Here is a 27,704-nt window from a genome sequence, read left to right as displayed (position 1 = left end):
CTACCGCTATATATGTACTGTACACTTTACACCCCTTTCTCCTTACACCTAACGACCATTCTGAAAAGGGAATGTCGTAGACTTAGATTCTATACCTCAAAAGTAGTTTCGCATCGATTAAAATTAAAATGAACTTAATTATTGAAGTTTTTTGTGGTCCAATGCATGGAGAGAATCTTAATATCCATAAGTTCGAGGATTTCACAAATTAGGTAGGGGAAAGTACTGTCTCTTCGAAAGTTCATGTCTTCGAATAATGTGAAATTTCTTTTATTTCCTTTAAATACTTACACATATTTATCACACAATAATTGATAATAATCTAACTAATATTTAATAAACATGTGTAATTTTCTTAGGAAAAATAAAAGAAAATTCACATTGTTCGAAGGCATGAACGTTCGAAGGGAGAGTACTTTCCCCTATGATTACTTCTAATCACACATATTTTTGTAGACTATCGTCATTTTTTGTTCGGATCTTTAATTTTATAAGTTTAAGTTTATTTAAATTTAAGTTAAATTAGAATCGATTTAGAAACCACACGAAAGATCGGACTAAAACATTTGAATTTTGGATAAAAATTTCGGTTCGTTATTTATTTTATTTTATTTAAAAAGTGGAACTGCCTATGATTACGTCTCTTAGAGGCATAATCACAGGCAAGAGGTTTATGCGTCCACCGCTGTCTTAGCATTATTGATTAATATACTGGTTCATATCCGAATGAAAGTCATGTCAAAAATTTCCATGCCTTTTCAACAAATTTAGTTTATCCTGTTTAGAAATAAATTCTGTATAGCTCTTTTAAACTTTGAATTTTAAAAATCGTGGGATATTCCAAAATACGTTATGTACGTTTTTTTTATTATTTACGGATGTGTTTGAAATATATTAGAAGACGGGTCCCGGTCAAAATCCCGCAAGCCAAAATCCCGAAAGCCAAAATCCCGAACGCCAAAATCCCGAAAGCCAAAATCCCGAATTCTTAAAAGTGTCATTAGCTACTCCCAAAATTGCTCCCGCGCTTCCTGGAGGCAAAGGGAAATCTTCTGTGCCTTCGGAAATTATTCTAAACATTTTCCTACATATAATTTCATCCCTTTCAGGATTTTGAAAATTCGGGATTTTGGCTTTCGGGATTTTGGCCTATTCGGTATTTTGGCTGCCACCATTAGAAAACATTTCGTCTGTATACAAAAAATAATTCTTCTAATCCTTCTAAATAACGATATTTGCAGTCTGATGATAAAAAAAAACTCTACCACAGGTATTTATCAAGTGATTTTAGGAAGTTTTGATTCATTGAAAAGGGATTGAAATCTCTGACAAGCCTAGTATGGATTCGACTGGATCCTAATCGCTAACATTGCCATAGAAAGTATTGAAATATCGGATTTTAAGCAGTTTTAAACAAAGAACAAACTATTTCATTTTCTTTCTTGAGTTCAATAAAGAAGTTCATAAGTCATATTTCACCTTTGTAGTAACTTTCGTGACAGGTTACTTTAGGACTCCAGCATAATAAGAAATAAATTTTCGTTAAAAAACTTATATTCTGTGAACTTACATAACTAGGTATGTTATCGTCCAAGGAATGTAATGGCTCGGAGAAAGAGAAAATTCTATTTGGGTGTATGACCCACTTTTATACACAAAACTTTATATTATATTTTTTTTCAGAAATTTGTATTGCATGGGTATAGCATTAGTCAAAATATTCCGAAGAAAGTGTTGAAGTTCGATTATTTATTTATTTTATTTAATATCACAAAACTTCTTTTGAAATTAAGTGCCTCAATGACGTTTGAGTATTCAAGTATATCAATATTTATAGAGATACATGGAAGGTGCTTTGCTGCCAAAGTACTTTTTTAACCAAGACTCGAGGGTAAATGATCTAAATCTATATTCAATATGGCGTGTTTTATGTATCAAATCATTTGGATATGATTGCACCACAACCAAAACAATGTTGTTGTGTACTTGATACTGCAAAAACAAAAATATGTATGAAATATACTTAAACAAGGCCATTTATTGTGCATATATTTATAGGTATTATTGCTAAATGTGGCAATAACATTCCGAATACCCTTGGAAGACTCAACATCCTGTTTGTTAATTTCAAACGATTTTGCTAAGTCTAAAATTGGTTGTAATCTAAGAAATCATTAATGAAGACAGTACTATTTCGGCCTTACATTAGAAGAATGGTTTCATAAATTTTAATTATAGTTTTTTGTTAAAAATACTTTCCTTTAAAATTACGTTTAAGAGTTTCTAAAGGTGTACATAAATTATACTATATACACGTTTTGGTAATATTCTTTTCACTAAAATTTAATTGCAAGCACAGTTGAGTGAAAATAAATGCAAAAGTCGACTTTGGGCATTGAGCCAAACATTACACTATATGGTATGATACGGAATGTTATATACAATATGTTTCTTTTATAGATTTACTAAAGTTTGGCAAAATGTTTAAGGCAATAAAAATCAATTTACTCTCCAACTCTAATTCTTAATGTTCTATTCATTGCTATATTCTTTACCTGCTATTATTTTTTTGCAATTACAACTACGTATTGCTATGCTAACACTCAGTAAATTTATTTTTATAAAGTATAAAGTTGTATGTTATAAATATTTTTAGTTCGAAAAGTGATTAGTCACCAAATTCATTAAGAAAGAAAACTTGATTTAAATTTTTTTAAAAATTTCATTTTATATTTTTTTCGTAACCTATAGTCCAATTAAGGTGGTCTTTGGTTACCTGGAGGTGTACGTAAAACGTTTTGAAATTTGTACTCTAATAATAGAAAATAATTTTTGCCATTTTATAAAGTTAAAGTGCAAATGAGGAGTAAAAAATTAAATTTCATAAGTAAAAGATCACATTTGGTCAATGAAAAATCTAATTCTATTTTTTTTTAAATTTTTAATTTACATCTAAGATGGTTGTAGATAAATCAAAAACTAACTTTCTATTTTTCCTTTCGAAAAAATGTATTGCTCTTAAAGTTCTAAATTGAATTTTTCTCAAATTTTATTCTCTGATTAAATTTAATTTTTTACTGTTCGTGGACTTTATAAATTATGTTTCAAAGACAAATATCACAATAAGGGAGACCCGGGTAGGTATAGGACACTTTTTTGTGTTTTGACTTTCAGGCATTATTCCAAAGAGTCAAGAAATAGTTTTAGAATTTTGCATGGCCCATATATATCCCACAAGTATTGACTTGTATTCACTAAAAGGATTCTATTGAGCTCAGAAAATAAATGAATTTTCTTAGAAAAGAAAAAAAATTAATTTGCCATTCTGTCTCTGCAAAATTTATGCAAATATTTTTCCAAAATACTCTGCAAATTAGTGATTTATTATTATTATCTATTATTATTATCTCTAGATTATTAATTTATAGTTACCTACTGATTATAAACAGGAAAACTGAGACATCGAAAACATACTCAATTGATCAATTTTTAAAGATTAGATTATTGAATCTAAACAATAAAACCTAGAATATCCATTCTTTTGGTCAAGATATATCTTAATGTCGCCCACGATTGTGTAGTGGTTTAACTCTATTTATTTTAATATTCATTGAAAAAAAAAAAAACTTTGTCCCACCCAAACTCCCTAGCCTGCCCTATATATTTTTGGATATTTTTGGTTGGGCAATAAAATATTCTTTTGAAATTCAGCTAAATAAATCAAATTAATTAAATTTAAAAATATATAAAAAGTCCAAAAACCATTACTTTTTTAAAAACATCTCAGAAATACAGGAGCTAACCCAATAAAAGCAATCTTGGTTTAAAATATCAATTACTGGTTTTCTTATCAATTCGTTACAATTTCGAATCGGTTCAAATATCACACGGTTTAGACTTGTTGAAAAATATTTTGAATATTTAATGATATTCGACATTATGCAGCATTTCATGTTTTTTTTTCTAAAATAGTCCTGATAGAAGTAATCGTGCAGAACTGCCGATATTCTAATAATTTTTATTGAATATGTTTTTATCTAGACCTTCGACTCCCAGGATCACAATTCCCAGGCTCAGTTGAAAATTTGTTCTTTGTTCAATTTAGGAGCAAAATAATTCAGAAAACTAAATTGTGGCATGTGTATACTCAATAGTGACGGAACAGATGGGAGGTGTTGATGGGTGAATCTTGCGTCTTCAACTTCAACACATTTACTGATACTTAACCTTCGCCCCACAAATTGATATATTTCTCACATGTTTCGAATTGTAGGTTTAACCTTTACCCCAAAGGTCTTGAACTTCTAAAAAAAATTATATGAAAGTTGATGGATCAATTTTACCCTTAGTATAAAATCACAAGTCTAGATTTTCCAAAAAAATAGCTTTTCAGGTTTTTGGGAAATTTCAATTCAGGAAACTAACCATATTCCAACTAATCATATTATTGTCCTGAGTTTCAGAACAACCAATTGTTCACTCTGCAAGGCCTAGGACAGGGAACCCTGTGCTTCCTTTTCTATGGCTTTTCAAATGTCTTCTCCACACTAACGTTTTCTTTTTGGTTCTGTTTTCTAGTAAGGCGAATTGACTTACGAATTTGAAATTGTAGAGCGTACGGTATATTCGACACATGCCAACCCAGTCGATGTGTCCCACGAATTCTAATCCTTTATTCCTTTGACAGGGCTAATCCCTACCATATCCTTATAGGTGCTGAAAGGTTGCTTTGGGGCTTCCACTGTTAGGTAACTGTCCCCAGTCTTCAGTGATTGAGCATCAATCGTCGTAGACGGTTCACTCTGATTAAGTGAAAAATGGGTGCCACCTTCAGTACTCCAAATTCCCTCTATATGTTTTAATTTTATTTAGGTGAGCCCCTATGTGGGCTTAAAAGATTATGACAAAGTCTTATAAAGTTTTCTCCAAAGGCGGTTTTATAGTGAATAAATGGATGTATCTGAATCTTTATGCTTGTTCATACGAATTTAGAAGCTTGTAAAGCAAAACCCTATGATTTTTAAAGAAGCATCATTTTGGTGAGGAAGAGCAGGATGGGGAAAAATGAAAGGCATATTAATGATACAGGGCACTCAATGAGCCCAAACAGAATTAGATTTTGATTCTCCAATAGTGTCTTGGATAAAAGGTTTGCACAAAAAGTCGTTGAAGTTCGAAGAATTCAAATTCAATTTCGAATTTTCATATTAAATTTTCGAAAAAGTGGGGAAAATTTATCAAATATCACACTAAAAAGCTGACAAAAGAGTTACTTAGTGATTATGGAGTGATTAAATACTGGATCAAGAACAGTAAACGTCGTTATTCTGTTTTTTCCTCACAAAAATGTGAAGACCGTCACATTTTGACACTTCAGCACTTCGAAATCCGAACAGTATGTAACTTCCGCAACCTTGCGAAAGTATTAAGAAGTAAGAAAGTCTCTTTTTTGGATCTTCAAATAGATTTTCGAATTTTTCAAGATCAACTTCTGTACGGAAAGAATGGGTCAAGTGATAAAGTACTCACTGTATGATGTAAGCGTCTCGGGTTCGAAGTTCGAATTCCCTTTTAGGTAACCAGGATTTTTTCTAGCGTTAAAGTTGTTCGAATTGTATCCATTGAGCTTCACTGCACTTGATTTCACGGGACATGAGATTGACAATCCCATTCCTGTATAAGAAAACTGCCCTTATCGGAAGGCCTAGGTCCCTCTATGGCACTTTGTGCTACCATTATTAATATTATTATATTAATGATACGGATGCCGATTTATGGGTGTCTCTTAAAAGGTGCAAGTCTCTATCTCTAACTGTTTGGTTTATAGCGGTGTAGAAGGATAGACGAACTAGAAGAAGTGGTCTTTGGGCGGTGGAAGATGGAAATTTAGAGGGTGAAAAAAAAACTCAAAGGATTATTATAGTATACTGCTCTCTATCTGTGGACTCAGTAAAAAGAAACTTTATGAACATCTCTTTACAGGGGTCTTCGAAAACATAAAATTGATATGTTCAAACTTTAGGTTTTTATAAAGATAAGAGATAGATTGATTTCAAATTTACCGCATTGTTACTCTATACGTCTTCCATGATATAAAAAGAGTGAGACACGTGTAGATATCGAAAAATATATTGCATTCTCTTTGTGTTCGAAAAATAAAATCTTTATGCGTATTAAAAAATATACATATAAAAAGTATGTTCGATCTTGAATTCTCAGCAATAATAATAAAAGACACAGCTCTATAGAAATGCTGTAGTGCTGGCCAAAATATGGAACACGATGTCTGCTCAAGATGGTTATTGATGGTAATTTCTGACTTGACCCTATAAAAACTACCTTCCCTCACATAATTTTAGAATGAAGTCATGTGCAGGTGAGATACATCGTGTTTGGAAACGGTACTGAGAATCTCCACAAGGGTATTTTTGGTATAGGGGAAATGCTTCTAATTTTGTCCAGTTTCTTATTTTGGACACTTTGAGGATAACATTGGACACTAAAAATAAATTGATTAAAATGATGGATTTTTATTCCAATATTTGATGAATAATGAATTCTATCTAAATATTTGTTCTTTTTGGAAGATTTTAACACTAAATACGTTAAAATTTGAATATGATTTGAGTTGAAATTGCTTTGTTGCAAATTCAGTGTAAGCAATTGCTTACGAGAAATATGACAGAACTTCGTGCTTACTTCAGTCTTATTTAGTTTTGGTGAAGTACTAACAAAGTTTGTTCGCTGTTTTTGAGTGATATTATTGAATATTCATTGAATATTGTGTTGATTCACGTTACTGATGATTTGTACATTTGACCTGAAGTGAGATTTGCCTTGTGAATTATATTTTTCGTGTGAAAAATGGGAAATTTTTAAGACATTCACCAGTGAGGTGATGATTCTTATTTTGGATAGGTGTTTTTCTCACGAAATTTCGTGAAGTTTTAGCTTTTGTGATGACTAGGTTGGACAAATGCCTGGAGAAATGAAGGAGCATCATCTCTACGAAAGAGATGCAGTGAGAAATGCCTTGAAAGGCTCCCGGAAAGGTCAGGGAATGAGCGAATCCGCACGTACTTGGAGTACCGAAGTCAACTCACTTTAATGAATGATATGGAAAGTTTCTGGGCATCTTGTGACATTCCACGTTTCCCTTACATGAACAGGAAGAGGACTTGGTAAGATTGGTTCATAAAATGAAGAACAATGGGCATCCTGTTGAGGCGGATTATCTGTCCAAATTTACAGACAAGTTGTAAAAATTAATAACCAAGTTGTCCAAAATAAGAGTCAAATTCACCTCTACATATCAATTCATTTTTAAACGTATTAAAACTAATTTTAGTAAAAATGAGATGATAAATAGCTTGCCAAGTTTCTAAACAATCCTTCTGAAAAGAGAGTAACAAGAAAAGTCAATTAGTATTGAAAATATGGCACTTCAAACTTAGGATATCGATGCTTATATGCAGACTGTCCAAAATTATAAGCACTTCCCCTAGTGTTTGTGCTTGAAATGGGCGGTTATTTTTATGAAACACCAACCCCCTCAATGATGCATCGTCTTTCTGTTGAGACTATATTGGGGACTATTGGGAACGTTCCATTTACTTGGAATTATTAATGGACAAGAGAAAGAAGGAATCGATTGAAAATCAACAGAAATTTGTAATTTCCTATTTTCTTCGTATTTTATGAGTAGTAATCAATACACCGTCTGTACATTTTCTATCTATTTCATCACAAAAAATTGCTTGTCAATTGAAATGACACAATACAAAGCCAATTTGGGAAAACTACTCCAGTTATCTGTGGGAAGAGTTTTAGTATCCAATTTATGCTTTTAAACTTTTCCCCTGCATGTTGAATATAAGTAAATCACTCATTAAAACGTTTAGTAATTAGTATCAATAATTTTCTATTTTATTTTATTAACAAATTTTAAAAATTTATCAGGTAAAAATTTTCAAATAACGACATATATTGCTCCGGAAATCTTAAAATTTTTACATTTTTGAATTTTGATATGATGATGAAAAAGTCAAATCGCTTATACGTTTTATGATTTTTTACAGAGGTATATAACATCTCCTAATTTGTTTCATATATTTTCATCGCGAAATAAAAATATATTTAGTCCATTAGCTGTTTTTTGGCTAATGTAGGGCGAATTAAGAGATATTACATATTGTGGTGTCTCAAAAACAAAAACAAAATTGGACTACAGTAGAGTCTCTTAAATTCGAACGCTCGGGGGGTATTTTTGACATTTCTCACCTCCAAAATTCGAAAGATTTTTTCAAAATTAACGAAATTTGTGTGAGATTAAATTGCACTTTGAATCAAATTTCCGTACTTTCTCGCAAGTCTTAGTGGTAACATACTTCCTTTTCATTTTACACGACCATAATGTATGTAAACATTCAGGAAGAAGCACGTAAATATGATTTTCATTCACCACGAACTTTCTAACATAACCTCACAATTGACAATTTGAATCCAAACGTCGTTCGAATTTGAGAGATTCAGATTTGAGAGACTCTACTGTATTTAGAGGACAAAACAACTTTTTATAGTCAAAAAAGGGGTGGCAAAGCGTCCCAGGCTTTGCAAAATGCTTGAACTCGTGACTTAGATGTTATACCTTAAAAGTACTTTCGCATCATTTACCGTTTACCGGTACTCAACCGATTAAAATCGATTCATAAATCACTCAATAGATTCCACAAAATAGTTTAAAGAGTAATAAAAATAATATTCGAACAAAAGTTACCTATCGGTAAATAACGGGTTCATTACCGGTACACGACCAATTTGAACCGATTTATAAATTACTCAAAATATTTCCCAAAATACACCTCAGGAGTAATTTAATTAAATTTTGTATAAAGGGGTGGCAAAGCGTCCCAGACTTTGCGAAATGCTCGAACTCATGACTTAGATGCTATACCTCAACAGTACTTTCGCATCATTTACCGTTTATCGGTACTCAACCGGTTTGAATCGATTCATAAATTACTCAATAGGTTCCACAAAATAGTTTAAAGAGTAATAAAAATTATATTCGACAAAAATTACTTATCGGTAAATAACCGGTTCATTACCGGTTCACAACCGATTTGAACCGATTTGAACCGATTTATAGATCACTCAATATATTTCCCAAAATACACCTCATGAGTAATTTATTTGAATTTCGTATAAAATTTTTTATCGGTTATGAACCGGTTTATTACCAATTCAAAACCGATTGAAACCAGTTCAGTTTTATAGGAAATTCCAAGACCATTCTTAATGAATGCGATCTCTAGTGTCTTTTTAACCTTTGACCTTGAAAAACCGTTACTAGGAATGGCTCAACGGTATTTTCGTCTTAGGACGAAATGTCCGCCTGGATAATCTCTAAAAGATATCCAAAAATTAAAAAAATGAATGATGCGTTTTCGAGCAATCCCAAAAAACATAGTTTTGGACGGGAAGGGGAAGGATGGGGGAAAAATGAGGGGCATGTTCACGATCCTTGGGTCGACTAATGGGGGGAACCCCCGAAAGTCCCAAGTCTCTATCTCTAACCGTTTGGCCGCTAGAGCTAGCGACAGCCGGACAGACAGACGGACAGACGGACAGACGGACAGACGGACAGACGGACAGACGGACTCTCTCCATGGAGTTCGAGCAGTAAAACTGTCTTTGTTTTTGCGACACGGTGTCCCACTCGTTCTTAAAGAGTTAACCCTCTAACGGTGTTTTCTTTAATATGCGAAAAAAAGTTCTAAAACAATGTTTTCAATGATAATTATGATCCAATAAAGTCGAAAAAACCATCCATTCTTCTTTATCTTTTTTTAGTTTAGGCGCTAGGTGAGAAAATATAATATAAAAATTTTTTGAAACTCTTTTTGCTTCTAAAATTCACATTTTTAGTTTTTTCAAATTTTTTAAATAAAATATACAAAGTAGAATGACATATCTTTCAGTAAAAAATAAATTTATTTTAGTCAGATAACTCTAAATCGGTATTTCTATGGAAATTGGAAATGAGTTTTTTTGCACTTATATTTTTTGTTGCTTTTTCTCTGACCTGTCACACAAAACTCGGAATAGCGACAAAACGAAGAGTCAAAATGAGTTCAAACATTCAAGAAATGTTTATAAGACTATTACGACTATTACCGACGACACTATAGCACTTTTAAATAAATAAAACCTTTATTGTCGCTGTAAATGTGATTTTTGTGAAGACCGCCTGGAGGCGGTCTTATTCGTTAGAGGGTTAAGGGGAAGTGAGGCAGTTATAAATTGGGGCAGTTGTGAAATTAGGCTTTTTTCTCCTATTTTAAAATGGAATTGAGTCTTATCATGATGTAATTGAGTTTCACAATTAGTTTGTAGAGCTGATTTATATCATGACTAGGTCTACTTTCATTTGATAATGGGATAAAAAGCTCTATTTTAAAGCTTCCCCATTTTAATGGTACCCCACTTCCCTCTAAATGCGTGCGAAGGTAGAAAAATTGACTCTAAAAATTGTTGCTTGTTTCAGAGCTCATGTCAGCCCCTTGATTTTTCAAATAAATTTTGCATATATCCCTTCGCTTTAAGATTTATTTCAACTTTGTCATCCCCGGAGATTACCAGTATCTTTACACTTCTTATCACATTATGTATTTCTATAAATTGTCCGTTGTGAATTTCGTTCTAAATATGTAAACATTATGTGAAATAAAACATATGTTAGAATGATGGTTCACACGACCCAGAAAGCTCAATAGTGACTTATAAAAAATTTACTTATTTTATGAGAACAAAACACCCCTCACATTTCTCTTGAATTTTTAAATTATGCGAAGCTTGTGGCTGAGAAATTGCATCTGTTCTTTCCTGCGTACCATTTAATGAAATTGGAACTCTATTTAACAAGGGTTGTGCTTATATCGAACACAAAATATTGTGAAGAAAAAATATGGAATAGGACTTTGATAATAGATTGACATATTGTAGTTGTAGATATTAAGCACTCATATTCTTTTATTTTTCCATGATTGAAGATAATTTTTTATGACCAATGAAACAAAAAGGTAATTCAAAGTCAGTTATAAGATAGTTTATGTCGTATAACAGATTTAAATTACCCTCTTATGACATATTAGAGAATAGTTAACGAGTTCCAAAAAGACACAGAAATTGAATTAAAACTTTATTACTCGTCTATGAACAGAATGGAAGGTGGCTTTATTGTTTTTTTTTCTTCCTTATACTTAAGTATATATAATAGAAGACATTTTTTCATTCTTTCGTTACTTCGACAGTAATTGCTTTGACGTCACTTAGGCCGCACTCACCTCATGAAAATCTAAAGTTCTTGTAATGTTTTATAATTCAGAGAGACAGGTTCTTTTTAGAAGTATACGCATTTTAATTTAAACTTGAAGTTATTCAAGGTATTTTTTATTCTTTCTAAAGATGACTCAAATAATTCTCAAATCTTTTATGACTTTATTAAAAGAAACTGTCTATAAATAATTGACTTTTCAATTTCTTCTTTCGATTTAACTTTATGAAATAAACTTGATTCAATACGCTTTGGACTTTGTATCAATTTTCAACTTTCAAGATGAGTTTAAGACGAAGTGCAAGCCGAGTAAATATTACTAATTATTGCAAATAACTTTATCATTTTATTCCATATAAGAAATAATTGTTTTCTACAAGTTGATTATATTTCATGAGTCAAAAGTTTGTTGCCTAATTTGAAAAGTAATTCAAAATTATCAAAAACATGCAAATAACTTAATGTAATCTGATAATATTTTGAAGTTATGTTATTAGTTAATGGCAAATGGTGGGTTTGCACATTTCTAAAGTTTTTAGTGGTCAATATGTTTATATAAAAATGATGATAAATAATTAGAAATATGTTGTTATTTTTATTATTTTTAATTGAGGTTAAATTGATAAGTTACTGGTAAATCGTCCAGAGTACTGCCGCAATGAATCTCAATTTCCAAATTTTATTGAAAATTATGACAGCATATATATTATAAAATTGTCAAAATTTATGGTAATGATGCACTCGTACATCTGAAAAACGCTACTGATAGACCCAAGGATTTGACTCAGAGGGTTGATATTGATAATCGTATTGAAAGTATTTCGGATGGTATTCCCATAATCCCTGCTTCAAAAATTCAGAGTCAGTTGGTTACCGTACAGGCTTCAAATGCTACGAAAATCAACCACAAATGAAAAAAAGTGTAAGAATGGTTGCTTGACTCGCAAGATTGTCAAACCTAGCTAACACAAGATAAGACATTACTAGCGCAATGCTATAAATAAACATATAGTATCCACGCTCTTAAAAAAGAGCTTTGTCAAAGTGCATAAAATAAGTTCTTAATAAGTACTTATTAAGTCCTTACCTAAAGCATTTTTTGAGCGAAAATACTGACATCTGATGGCAAAATGTGGAAATTGGCATAGAAAATGCGATGTGTGCGATGTGTAACGACTTAAAAAGTTCTAAGTGATAAGTTCTTAATTAAGTACTTAATGTAGATACTTTTCATATCTTTAAAACAAACTGCTTAATTAAGGGCTTACATGAAAGACTCAATTAAGTACTTAGTTTAAAGGCTGAGGCCTTTTTCTTTTACTTTCACACTTTAGTTGGATGTGTTACAACTCCTCGAAATTAAATCATTGAGTTAAGAATTTATTAAGGTCTTAAAAAGTACTTAATGTGTTAGCTGGGAAACTTGTTAGAGGAAGCAGGATCTTAAATCTGCAATCCGTTCGTCGAGGTCACGTCTAAATTTTTTAAATTTGAATCTGCTTCTAATTATCCGGCTCTAATTATTTTAAACCGAAAAAACGCATAATTTCATCTTCTACAATTCTTCTGAACATATCAAAGTCCAATGTTGAAATTAAAGTCTATTTACAAATTTGGGATGTAGGGGAAAGTACTCTCTCTTCGAACGTTAATGCCATCGAATAATGTGAATTTCTTTTATTTGTCCTAAGAGACTTACACATAATTATTTCATAATTATTAATAATTGATAATAAGCTTTATTTATTTATTTTTTATTAGAATTACATTTTATTAGAAATATATTAGTCTCATTGAAGCGGTTGAAAATGATGATGATGATATATGGAAAATATTGTTTTTCCATATTATAAGCTCTTACAATCGAAAACGTCATGGCTTTAATGTAAAATACGAAAGAATCTCTCCAAACATGAGTTTTAAAAAATCAATTTTTGTCAAATATAGTTTCCGTGGAAATTTCTAATCTGTTTTTATTCGGAATTCAAATTCACAAAGAATTTTTTACTAGAGCTGGGAGGAGAAGCAGTTTTCTTGAATTACCTAAACTTTTTCGGTATATAGAAGACCAAAGTCACACGATAAATTCCCATCTAAAAATTGAGATATCGTAGTTCTTTCCTCTTTTGTCGTGCTATTGTGATACAAGCATGAACCTGAATGTATGGTAAAGTTTGAAAACTCAAATCTTCCAGGCAACGACGCTAAAATTGGTGGTAAACACGAAAATCGCGTAGATTTTTCTTTTAATATAAGATTCCATTTCATTATGCCATATACTCGTACCTTGACATCTTCCTTCACATACATATAATGTACGCATTTATGTGAATTATTTGGCAGTTTGTTCTTTTCTACCTTTGTACGCATATTTTGGATATACCAAGGAGTGGCATAAAAAAAGTTTCACCTCCAAGAAGTTGGTGTTCTAAGATAGAAAATATTTGGCACATGGTTGTTATGTAAATGGAAATGAATAGAAAAGTTATGAGAATTGAATATTTAAGGCGTGGTTTATGCTCAATCACATAATACTAGGGTTGTTTTTGATTAGAAAAAATAAATTCGATTGAAACATGAATTCGCAAGCTCAGGGTTGGATTTAAGAGCAAAATGGATTTAATTTGTTAAACACATCACAAGACTATTTTAAGATTCTGTATGTTGGTTGCCTAATTTACCCCCTGGAGAATAATTGTTGACTGAGATAATTGATGAAATTACGTTATTGGGAAAACTAAGATTAACCCCATGGGAGTACATAAGAAATTCATTATTAACATGGTCTTTCCGTATTTTACTTCACATACGCAAATGTGCATAAATTTCACAAGGATCAATTATTTTCTCGTGAAACTCCTAACACGAGTTAATTCTCTCCACGCATTTTCCATAATCCTTTCGCACAGCGAAAATGACCAAGTATTGAGTTTAGAATTTACATTTAAATATGAAAAGTTCTATCGTGACGTTGCAATTAAGTAATTCATCATTTCTTTTTTCGAACTCATAACTCTAATTATTTTACACACTCCATTTCAAACATGTAAATTGTGTTCGCAATAACATATTTGAGGAATATTTTTGCATAATGTAAAATTTACATGGTACAAAATGTCCAAGTTCTTAGCATGTTGACTTCTACGTTAAATATGTACGCGTGTATCTATGTATAGTGTAAAGATATGAAAATATTTATTTTCCCTCGTAAAATATACATATATTCGCTTATGTACTGGACGGAAATGGTGTGTAATAAAAACACAGAAGTATAGTAAAAATGGAAAGGAATCTGAAGTAAGAAAGAATATCCCTGAAAAGTGAATACATTTTTCACCATACATATTGTGATATACAATTCCATAAATATAAATAAAAAGAACAAGACATAGGGGAAATGCTTCTAATTTTGTCCAGTTTCTTATTTTGGACACTTTGAGGATAACATTGGACACTAAAAATAAATTGATTAAAATGATGGATTTTTATTTCAATATTTGATGAATAATGAATTCTATCTAAATATTTGTTTTTTTTGGAATATTTTAACACTAAATACGTTAAAATTTGAATATGATTTGAGTTGAAATTGCTTTGTTCAAAATTCAGTGTGAGCAATTGCTTACGAGAAATATGACAGAACTTCGTGGCTTACTTCAGTCTTATTTAGTTTTGGTGAAGTACTAACAAAGTTTGTTCGCTGTTTTTGAGTGATATTATTGAATATTCATTGAATATTGTGTTGATTCACGTTACTGATGATTTGTACATTTGACCTGAAGTGAGATTTGCCTTGTGAATTATATTTTTCGTGTGAAAAATGGGAAATTTTTTAAGACATTCACCAGTGAGGTGATGATTCTTATTTTGGACAGGTGTTTTTCTCACGAAATTTCGTGAAGTTTTAGCTTTTGTGATGACTAGGTTGGACAAATGCCTGGTGAAATGAAGGAGCATCATCTCTACGAAAGAGATGCAGTGAGAAATGCCTTGAAAGGCTCCCGGAAAGGGCAGGGAATGAGCGAATCCGCACGTACTTGGAGTACCGAAGTCAACTCACTTTAATGAATGATATGGAAAGTTTCTGGGCTTCTTGTGACATTCCACGTTTCCCTTACATGACCAGGAAGAGGACTTGGTAAGATTGGTTCATAAAATGAAGAACAATGGGCATCCTGTTGAGGCGGATTATCTGTCCAAATTTACAGACAAGTTGTAAAAATTAATAACCAAGTTGTCCAAAATAAGAGTCAAATTCACCTCTACATATCAATTCATTTTTAAACGTATTAAAACTAATTTTAGTAAAAATGAGATGATAAATAGCTTGCCAAGTTTCTAAACAATCCTTCTGAAAAGAGAGTAACAAGAAAAGTCAATTAGTATTGAAAATATGGCACTTCAAACTTAGGATATCGATGCTTATATGCAGACTGTCCAAAATTATAAGCACTTCCCCTATCTGTTCATAAGTGTAACCAAAGAAATCTTTCTGTTACAATATACCTATTTATTTAGACTTTCTGATTAAAAAATAAACAATTTTGAATATTTTTGATTTAATACTGGTAAAGCCTTATTGGGGTTTTCTTTTAAACAAAATCTTTAGAATGAGTTTATTTTACAGACTGTACAATAATGCATAAAATTTTTATCATAATTTACAATTAATTATGGTTAATATGCGTTTAAATGTTTCTTTTGGACTTTCAATTCTATATATCTTCTTAAATTTTATATTTTTTAGGGAGTAAAAGTTTAAACTTAGCCCACAAATAACGTTTTAGCTTGACTGAAATACTCAAGTAAGGATGGGGTAATTTGGAATATTTTCCAATTCGGAATTCTGAGATTTCCTCACCGTTTGAAATGAGAAATAAGAGAGCAGGACTACAAAATAGAAGAAAAAGAAGAATAAGAAGAAAAGGAACAGCATTTCTGCGAGTTTTTTTGCCCAGAACAGTAAGAAAACTCAAAATTCCAAATCGAGAAATTAATGAAAATTATAAAAATTATCTGAATTAATGGTACTATACCATTAATAAACATGTTTTTTAGCACTTTACTGTTCTCAATTCCTTCTGCATTATCGACTTTTCTTTGTGTTAGTTCCTGTCTCGACTGTTTCCCCAGTCCTCGACGTGTTCTAAACTACCAAATAGTCGTGGTAAGAACCAATAAAAGAAAAGTTGACTATGTAGAAGCACTTGAGATCAGTGAAAAGCAAAGACTTACTTATTTTTCATTGGAATAGCACTATAATTCTTGCTGTCAATCATGTAATATTTGAGTCAAATTATTCTCACTAAATTTAATTTAGAAGTTCAAGTATTGTAGGGTACCATACTAATTTCGCACTGGAGATTTAGCCTGGTTCCTGAATGTTTTAAAATCCTAAATAAAAGCGCAAAGCGTCCTAGCTTTGCGGAATGCTCGAAGTCACGAGATAGAGCTCTCCTTGAATTAGTTTTTCGCATGATCTTTTGCTGTCAGGAAATTATACACACACGGTGCACGGTGATGACCTTTATACTTTCTTCTCCTTTATTCTCTCAGTATGACGTTTCGGAGGCAGATTTTTTCCTTCCTCAGGTCTACAAATACATTTTTGAATCAAATTTCGGACAATTTTTGAAAATATTTACAAACAATACGAACAGTCTCAAAAACACACAATTAACTATTTTTAATTAACTTCGATTAACAAAATGGAATTTTAGTTTTTGGAAATAAGAGAAAAATTGAAGTATTAAAAGGCTGCCGCATTCAAAGGCAGGCCACTTTCCCCTAAACGGTAAGTCTTTTCAAAAATTGTCTGAAATTTGATTCAAAAATGTATTTGTAGATCTGAGAAAGGAGGAAATCTGCCTCCGAAACGACGTACTGAGAGAATAAAGGAGAAGAAAGTACAAAAGTCATCACCGTGTATAATTTCATGAATCCATTTCATTGACCAAAAAAATACGCTTATAAAGATCTTTTGCTGTTTACTGGTCTACTAGAGATCAAATTGATTCATAAATCATAAAAGCAGAGGAGTGCAAGAACCGTTTAAACCAAATAAACGTCAAAATAAATTTGTTCTGGTAGCGTTTTGACCATTGATGTACATGTTTCTTTTGACGTTTATTCGGTTTCAACGGTTCTTGTATGCCTCTGCATAAAAGCATTTGAAAATCAAAAAAGTCGATACTTAACCGATTCATCACCGATAAAGACCGATGCATCCGGTTTTTAAATTTTAATACCTGTTCAAAAAATCCAAATTTAACCAAATTGTTTGAAAAATGGGACCTCAAAGTGGTTGACCGAATATACTTCAAACTCAATAATTCAAAATGGCGAATTTTCCGGTCATAGGTATGTTTGGACGAAATGTTCGCCTGGACTACCTCTAAAACATATCCGGAAAATCATTGAAAAAACTTGGGTCATTTTTGAGATAAAAACATAGTTTTGGAGGGGATGGAGAAGGTAGGGGGTGGAAAAAACGTCTAGAGATATTGTTTTTTATTGGGGGTCATCGAAAACCAGAAGTCGATATCTGTTACCGTTTAAGGTCTAGCATGATCACAAGTTGAAAAAAGACGATTACTGCTCTTTGAGTTCGTGCAGTAAAATGTTTTATTTTCTTTTACATCAAATGGATCGTTTCGACCTTAATATCTAATCTTAAAATTTTCTCAAAAATCTTGCCTATTAAGACAATGTACACAGCGAGGCCTTAGGGCCCAAATAGACTCAGGCTGATCCTCTAGAATAATTTTCCTGTGAAATTTGGCAGTAATGATTAGAGCTTCATTATAAAGTATCATACACTGACGACTTAGGATCCTCGATAAGACGTCTCTGCAAAAACTTCCTTTACCTACTGCAAAATTTTACAGGATAAATATTCTTGAGAATCAGCCTGAAACTATTTGGGCCCTTAGATCCATTTATTGGGCTTAACATTGATCAGACTTTTAGTAATGAGGGATTTTTTTTTAACCCTATAAGATCGATTGGGTCACCGGTGACCCAAAAATGAAATTTTTCCTACAGCCATCCTAAATCCTAAGTCGTGTTTTGCTCTAAAAAGTCGGAAAAGTGATTTTTTCTGACCCTCTCGTCCGTAAAGGGTAAGAAGTGTGATGTGATTAACCAAGCTAAACCAATGGTTGCTCTTATAGCAAGGAAGGGTCAATCTCAGAGGTCACACAAGAAAATTCTGAAGAAGAGAGTATAAATAAAAATAAATTTTCAATAAAACTTGATTCAGGATATACATTATATCCATTTGTCGTAACTGACTCTATTTCCATACAATGCAAATATAGGAAGGGGAAAGTGTCCATGCTTGATACCATTGGAAGCTTCGTAATGACTAAAGTTGTCCTATGTTTCTCAATAAACGTGACTCCGCAATATATTTAAAAAAAACTAGCCACTTTTCCATAGTTTTTAAAATATGGTTGCAAAGAGTCACATAATATTGTGAAACATAGAAAATTTAGTCATTACGAAGCTTCCAATGGTATCAAGCATGGGCACTTTCCCCTATGAATACAAAGGACTACTGCTACGATAAAAGTATTTTAAGTATTGTTTTAAAAAATTATAATTATTTTATACAAAAATAAATATTTTGGATTTTTCTAATTGATAGGATTTTTAGTGCTACTAAATTAATAAAAGTCTGTTTAAACGAGGATATTTTTATTCGAAAACTGTTTGCCGAAAGAGATTTCTACTCCAGTTTTATTTGTCTATTTTCGGCCCATAAAATCTCATTTTAATTATTAGCACTTTTCAGTTATGATACTACGGTAAGTGGCACCGACGAAATGAAAATGTTTCATTTTTGTTGAGCCAGAAATAAATTGATTCAAACTTAGCACTTACATGCATGAAGGTGTTTTCCAGAACGATCATTGAAGCAGTAATAACTGAAACTTTTTCTCAATGGAGATCACAGTTCTTTATTATTCCTTTTGCACACAAAAAAATTAATTTAAAATAATATATTTAAGAGTATTTATCTTCCAAAATGTGCTTTAACTGAAAATTCTGGGAATATATATTTTCGTGCAAAAGTGTGAGTATTGTGGTATATAATGAAGATTTTCACACATTTCCAGAGCTTTCCTTATTCCCCAACATCATACGAACAAAGGGGAAAATTTTGGCAGTATGGGTACAGAAAAAAAGATTTCTTTTTTTATTTTTTTTCTAGAAATAGGGGTGAATAAATGGGAAAAAGTGGTCATGTTGAGTGGTTTGTGAGAAAATAAGGGAGCATTGAATTACTCAAAGAGACTATTTTTCCGGACTAATTCCCAGAAGAAGGATGAAAAGAGAAATTGTGGAAGAGGGATGAAGTGTGTGGAAAATTAAGTCAAATTGCTATGTACTATTTTACATATATACTTAGTTATAGTGCACAAATCTATATTATGTACGGGATTCGTGATATGGAATATAGGGGTGAATGGATTTTCCTTATTTTCTGTACCACATTTTCCACCATCGAGGATTTCTCTTTTTTTCGCGTGAGGTGAGGGTATTAAGATTTTGGAACACGATTTTTTTTAATGTAAAAATTCTATTTCAGTTTCATTTTTTTGCGAAGAAGATAAAATTTTCCCAGATTTTCAATTATATGTAATCATCAATATTGGTTTAAAAAAACACTTGAATTATCATCAACTCAATCACTTTAGGGGTTCATTTAGTATATTAACTTTTATATAACACTCTGTGAATTACATTGTACAACATTCAATAGCCTCGTAATGTAATCCTTGTTAGATACTGAATTTAATGTTACATTTTCATTAGAATTTTAGAATGCAGATTATTAAATTTCACTGAGAGCAATGGCAGAGAAAGGGGGGAATTTTTGTGATAGGAAAAAACTGCAATTATTTGAGGCTATTAGAGAAAATTTCCCAGCGAATGTGGGCACTACTAATCCGAACAACTAAGACGTTGGAACACTCAATGAAGACTGGCGCTGAGGATGAAAGCGCGTCTGTTGGCCCCTGTTTTATCGGTTCTCCCTTCAAGGAATATGTGTTGAGGTAGAGAACGAACACGGGTATATATTCAGCATGGTAAAAAGTGCTTTGGTGTTGGTGCTTTTTGGGGTGGATGCAATGAGACGGTACCCTACGCAAAATATCATTTTCACATCTCTTAATTAGTCACTAAAAGCCATCAAATTTAATTTTCCACACTCTTATTGCACTATTTGATAACTCTATGTCTTCCACAGTAACCTATTAAACACAAAATCCTGCTAAATTCAACCATATAACGAGCTAGAATTTTCGCAACAATTTTCCCGAAATCATCTCCCTCACTAACTAAAAAGCTTCTGACCAGGCATGCGCTAGGAATTCACCCAGAAATGGCTGGCTTTTATCCCTCTCCTAGCTTTTTCACTCACATGTGGTGGTAACTATTTTGCCCCCAAAACATAATATTACTGCACATGGAAGAGTGAAAGAATCTCGAGACAAAGCCATATTCTGAAATTGTTTTGTTCTCGGGATATGTTTCCCCTAATATTCCATGTACAAATTGTCATTGTTCTTCATCCCCGTAAGAATTTCAACAGGGTGCTCAAAATGGGACATTGCTGAGTGGTTGCGAGCAGGAGGTGAATGATTTCTTAATTAACTGTTCAATAATACACTCATCGATTGCTCCACAAGTTGCTACCGATTTAATGATGGACTGAACTCGAGATATTAACTGATACTGATGGTCTCAGAGTTAAAATAAAACAGTATATTAGGGTAAATGTCCTAATTCAAAACCATTTCCAGACGCTTTAACTTTGACTGAAGATTCAACACATTGAGTTCATATTTTCTTCTGAAGAGAATTACATAAATTTGCTCATTGACTTTTCTAGAATGTTACTGTTTAGTGAAAATTCTTTAGATATAATTTGAAAACTTCTTAAATGCAAGAAAAATACGCTAGCGTAAAATGCTTCTATTGGAAATATATTAATCTAAATGGAGACAAGGGAAAGTTTCTAATTGGAGACAAACAGTGTAAGTGAAACCACAACGAAAGGCTTCCTAAACCTTGTTGAGTTGCTCCTGAGTGCAGGATTTGTTCTTATTCCTGGTCTTTTCTCCTTTCCCATCTAAAACAATAAGAAAATCTCTCCAAAAAAATCATATTTCCGGAGTTTCCAATTGAAGCATTTGCAGACACTCCAGAAAAACCCTTTTTGTTCACGATATAGGTAATTATTACATTTGAAAACTTTACGTACCGTTAATAATAAAGATTATCACCTAATTTAACTAAAATTAGCCAGGAAAAGGACATAAATGTTAAACAAAACAAATAAACAAGAGTCACCTCATTGTGTTTTTCATTGGAAAACATGGTCGATCGATGAAAAATTCTATGGTGAAAAGGTACACTATTAATTTTTCTGAGAAATTAACAAATTAAAATTTGTGAATATGAATGGATTGTCGCTTTATTTGGAGCAAAATTAACTAAATACTGAAACTGTGGTATAGGAAATATATAAATATAATAATTTCGTACTGTATTTATTATGAAAACAATGACGTTCCCATTTGGAGTAGCGAAAAAGTTCCATTTGGAGCAGGTTTTGAATTAGCTTAATTTACCCTTATGATATTATCCATATCTATTATCCCTTCCTAATATTAAAATGGTGATTCATAGCGATGGTATCAGTCCGTTCGCTGTGTAAAAAAGAGAGATGAAAATTCTCTCCTAACCAAACTCAAAAAATTGATTCATAAGAAAGTAGAGGAATTAGTGACAAAAATCCCAAAGAAAAGACTAACCAAGAACCACTGAGGAAGACACAATAAGTATCGAAAGCTCTGGTGAAATTGTGTGTTTGATCAACAAATTCCGAAGCTCACCGGAAGGACAGATTGTCCTGAAAAACCTAGCTCTGTTCTATCGCTGTCGGCTATCCCTTATACTTCGATCTTCAGGGATCTCAATTATTTTTCCCTAGGAGAATATTTCTGCATATAGAAGACATTTCCTTACTTAAAACCTTTTCATGAATTTGAAGGATATTCAAAGACTTATCAGCAGGGCCGTAGCGCTGGGAGACATTGAGGGGCAATGCCCTACCTTAAAACTTCCAATACCCTACCTTAAAAACCAGAAACTAAGATAATGTTCTAAGTAAACTGTTGGTAGTATGATATGGGATATACATCTAAACTAATAGAGTGATCGATTGAAGTGCTTAATGCAATTGGTTAAAATCGTATTTAAAGTTAAACAATAATTTTGTAAAATATTTAAATATTTTCTCAAACATCTTAAAAAAAATAAAATAGAATATTTATCCATGAATTTGGCATTGTTATTAATGAGTTGAAATTTCAATTATTTGATGAATAATTAAATGAAATAATGTTTTTCAATTGTTCTCTGCAAAATGAGCGCAAAGATTCTTACATTTCTTACATAAAAAAACTCAATATATTTCCTCTTCTTATTTACGCATTCTCAAGATAGTTAAGGGGTTACGTGGATCAAGAAGACTGTAAAAATACAATAATTTCTCAATTTTTTTCAGCATATTAAAAAATATTAAATTTAAGTTCTTATGAATATAAAAATACAACATTAACATAACCCATATTTTCTAAATTTTTCATTTAACATTTTTAAAAATTTAGTCATTGAAACCTTATTTAAATTCCTTCGTTCAAAGCCTAGTTTAACCCGTCAGGTAACAGGAAATATTTGGTTTTGGGTTTCCAGATGAACCAATTTCGAAAAAATCTTCTCCACAGAAAAGTATGTTTTTTCAAAAATGTCTCCAAAAATCAAGTCTCACTGGATACATTTTTAAATGAAAATTTCAGAAAATATAGTCTGAATGTTGTACTTTTATATGCCTAAGAGCTTGAATTAATTATATTTTTTATTATGTTGAAAAGAAATTAGAACAAAATCTGCTGTTTTTTGTCAATTTTGACCCACGTGACCCTTTAAGTATATGCATCGGAGAATTAGAATAATATGTTTTATTTTTAAAATTTGTCTTTTTTGAAAAACATTTTTTTTGTTTTATATCATTCACTTACATTCAAGTGAAGTGGGACGGAAATCGACTAACCAAAATAGATCAATCAAAAATATTGATGAATGCCCTACCTTTAACTACTGATGCCCTACCTTAAATTCAACTCTAGCTACGGCCCTGCTTATCAGGTAAACCTGGAATATTACACGAAAACGAAAAGGTAGATATATAGTTTGTTCTGAGAAAATCTTCCTTAAGTTCTTTATAAATTGATCTTTGACACAAACAACGTAAGATTAGCCAAAACTGCAGAAAAGGGGGGGGGGGGGTGTAATAAAAAATAATTCAACTCCATTCTTAAGCACACTTTATATGCTTTAATGCTGTTACTACATTTTTTCGGGTTGATTAAAGAAACTTGTTATTTTTGCGAGTAACTACCAGGTCCAACTCATGACGGAAGATTAGACCATTTTGCCCATTTTGCCTATTCTCCTTTGTAAACTAAATCAGAGGCGTGCAAAAACCGTTGAAACCGAATAAACGTCAAATGAAACATGTACGTCAATGGTCAAAACGGTCAAAATGCTACTGTAACTGCTTATTTTTTGACGTTAATTCGATTTCAAGGGTTTTTGTACACCTCTGAACTAAATAATGTACTAAATGGCCAAGTTGATCAGTTAGTAATGATGCTTTATATCAATGACTTGAGGCAAAGTCTCACAAGTGAATTTACTAACTTTACTTTACTTACAGAATCTTCCCGTTATTGGGAAATTTTCAAAATATATTAAAAATGAAAATTTTTGTATGAACCGTGTGTGAGATGAATATGTTTTTGAAGGAGAAAGGAAGAGATAAGGATAAACATGATGGAAAGATAATCGAGAATATTGGGTTGATATCTGTTACCGGGTCCCGGTCAAAATCTCGAAAGCCAAAATCCCGAAAGCCAAAATCCCGAATTTTTCTAAATTTTTTTGAAGTTCAAATAAAATTTTATAACATCATTAATTAATTTTGAATATGAAAGATTGTAAGATATGATGAATTATTTATGTTAAATATTGAATATTAGCTTACCTTTCTTTTTCTTTAATAAAATATTTTATTAAATTTATAAAATAAATCTAATAACACATAACTTAAAATTGATGTGCTCGGTTATTGTTTAAATACAAATAAAGTAAATAAAACAGTATTTATTCAAAGAAAATCAATTAATTTATATATTTTGAAATTTGCTCCTTCCTGATAATTTACCTATTCTTAAGAAGAACCTTATTAAAATCACGAGAACTTCTTCCAAAGGCTACACCAAAGTATACCAACAGCAAAATGAATGTACAAGTTTTTAAAAATAAAACAAAAAATAAAAAAAATACAAACTTTGCAATGGAGCTGAATCATTAAAGATTGTGATAATGTGAATGAAAATCATTCATGTGTAATCACAATGATAAGAGTATTATAGCACAATTGTGGTCTATTGCTCTTGGATGATATCACTTTAACTCGAGAGATTTCTCTCCACTTTCCAAACATCAGCATCAGATTTATTTATTCCCATATCCCGATAAGCCCGATGAGAGGTGCTTTCGCCGAACTGACCATCCGCGGGGGTTGATTTGATGATGCTCGAAATTTTGCGATGGATAATGCTCTTTTGAGTGCATACATCTCAAATGCTATTCCACCTAATGGCACTTAAGTGGGTCATGTGTTTTGTTTGTGTGGGGAAACATTGATCGTCGGCTGTGTGTCTCGGACACTGCCACTGGGCCATTGTCTCCCCATACATGACTAAAGCTACCCTCTTTTGAGGCACCCAGTGTCTCAAGAGGGGTAGTTGCTTCGTGACGTCATGCCATATCCCGGGAAAATAGGGGTATATATTGGAGAAGTACCGTCATGTTACGTCAGAAATACTGGGGCAAAATATACGTACATAAGTCAATGGGGGGAGAAAAAATTCAGCCCATGAATGCACTATATACTAAACGAAAATTCGTTTATTCTGGTGCATTTTACACCTTAAAAGTCGCGCAATACCGACAGCTTTATAGTGTTATAAGCTATACGGCTCATAACATAAGCTCACAATCAACCATCTGCAATCGAGCTCATATACAAAGGGTATTGGTTTTGGATGTTCCTGAATCCGAAAGTGTTTCGATGCCGAAATAAATTTTGGATGGCCAGGCCGGTTAAATATGTAACTCCGTTTTTACAAAAAATATTTTAAGGGTTAATTTTAGTGCTAAAACTCCAAAAAGAGTAAACAAAACTAATAATTTGATTTTTGATAATTTTTCAAAAAAAATTCCTGTTACTTGTCCGATTGTACATCCTTAGGGCTACAAAAAATTTATAAGTGTAAGTATCAGTTTTAAAATTGATTTAGATAGTATGTTTTTTAAGGATTTCAAACGTCAAAATTCAAAATTTTACTGGAGAGCATTCGCTTCTTAACCAAATGAAATCAGTTTGGATTTTGGATTTCTTTTACGATTTAAATTTTAGACAAATTGAAACTGGTGGTAATCAGTTACGAACCAGTAAACATAAATTAGGATTAGTGTAGTAATTTAAATTTTGAATACAAATTTGGGACAAATACTTTCCAAGAAAAAAAAAACAAAATGACAAGTTTAGGGGGTCTATTTCTTCTAATTTCCTAGATAATCGACTTTAAAGTTTTGTACACAATGGGTTTTTAAAAAATTTGTTGCTTATAAAATTATGTAAAGTTTAGGCGCCTAGGGTATGATGGGGTAATTCGGAATCATGTCTATTTTGGGATTTTCTCACAGTTTCAAATGGTCAAAGAGTTCGTTGTTTTTTCCTTTTGCCATCTAAAATTGTTAAAAAATCTCAAAGTTTCAAATCAGACATGATTCCAAATTATCCCATCTTACCGTATATCTTATATTTCCGGATAAAATCGATTTTAAAATTTTGCGTACAATTTGGTTTAAAATTCATACTCTTCTCAAAGATTTAAACCACTACTAAATTAATAAAATAATTTTCTGGCAAAAAACATTAAACATTAATTCAAGTTTTTCGAAACTTCTGCTTAACTATGCCTTTAAAATTATTAACATGTTTATACGTAAATTTGCACTAGTTTATTTTAAAAAACAACCAAAATTCTACATACACACAAAATCTTAAAAAAATGCATAAAATTCGTTAAACACTCAAAACCAAAGGCGATATTAACAAAGCCTTAAAAGTTTAATAATAATAATAATATATTTAAAAAAAACAGATCCGTTGTTTAATCTCATGGAAAGTATCTTTCCATTTTTCAAATTACCTTTATAATTAATAAAGTTGCAGCAAAACTAGAAGTATTTTTATTAAAATGATCATTTTACTACAAACTGGTTAACTTAAAAAAATATAAATTTATAAAATAAACAGTAGAAAATATTAGGTGAGATTCTTAACAATCTCAGCTACTATAATCCTAACTTAACCTCATGTCCTCCGATCGGCCCCAAACTTTGCCAGAATGTGTTTGGCCACTTCCTGATCACGAATATATGGATGGCTAAAAACCGTTCCCCTCCGTTTTATCACTAACGAAAATAAAATTTGATCAGTACTTCAGTCAAATTCAAGCAGTAAAAATTCGAATTTTTACTAACTAAAATTTATTTTTTAATTTAATTTTAATTATTTATTTTATTTTGCAGTTCTAATTAAAAAAAAAACTTTTAGCAATGACACAATCAATTAAAAGAAAAGTCTCATTTTTAATAATTGACTAAGATTGATTGATATATCCTAATTTTATAAAATACAACATTAATAAATTTTGTAAAAAGTTAAGCAAATATAGCAATCACATGTGATTAATTAAGCAAACAATTGAATAAAGAACATTAAGAAGGAAGTGTATTGATCTTGTAAATTTTGTCACGATCAAAGAAGTAATAAAAAGATGATGTGAAAAATGGAAAATGTTATTAATTGCACATGTTAAATCAAGGTTCTGGCCTCTCCACATTATTCATTCAATTCAATGCATCTCGACTGATTTGGCTCCATTTGTGAAACTCTGTGTCTGAAGAAATCCAGAATATTGCTCTGAACTTGAGACATGCACGATAGAAAACCCGGTTTACTGAAAGATTTATTCTCGAAATAAAACACAAAACTTGCAGATGCAACTTTATTCTTTGTGCCATTAAAAAATGTTGTAGGGAATAGTCTAGCTATTGCGGTTATGCATAATATAAATTTAGACACTCTAGTCTGGTACCTATTATTTATAATAATCTTTATTTTTCTAATGAAATTTTATAATTTCTTTCTTCGATT

General features: G+C 31.6%; 1 protein-coding gene across 14 annotated transcripts in view; it reads right to left on the bottom strand.

The window, feature by feature from the left end:
• Positions 1 to 20,695, bottom strand: part of LOC129801915 (G-protein coupled receptor 52) — a 33,693-nt gene extending 12,998 nt beyond the window's left edge. Inside the window, exons 1-2 of one of the 14 annotated variants that reach the window (XM_055847378.1) lie at positions 20,485 to 20,695; positions 19,220 to 19,305 (exon numbers count right to left, since the gene is read on the bottom strand). The gene's annotated coding sequence lies outside the window, so the exon portion shown is untranslated. Of the gene's footprint in view, positions 1 to 19,219 lie in introns of all 14 variants that reach the window. The other 13 variants (XM_055847380.1, XM_055847371.1, XM_055847369.1 and 10 more) reach the window with 13 other exon arrangements.
• Positions 20,696 to 27,704: the final 7,009 nt, after the last annotated feature.

The sequence above is a fragment of the Phlebotomus papatasi genome, chromosome 2 (genome assembly GCF_024763615.1).
Source record: "Phlebotomus papatasi isolate M1 chromosome 2, Ppap_2.1, whole genome shotgun sequence".
NCBI lineage: Eukaryota > Metazoa > Arthropoda > Insecta > Diptera > Psychodidae > Phlebotomus > Phlebotomus papatasi.
The sequence above is the reverse complement of the archived record's forward strand: the minus strand, read 5'-3'. Positions and strand labels throughout refer to the sequence as shown.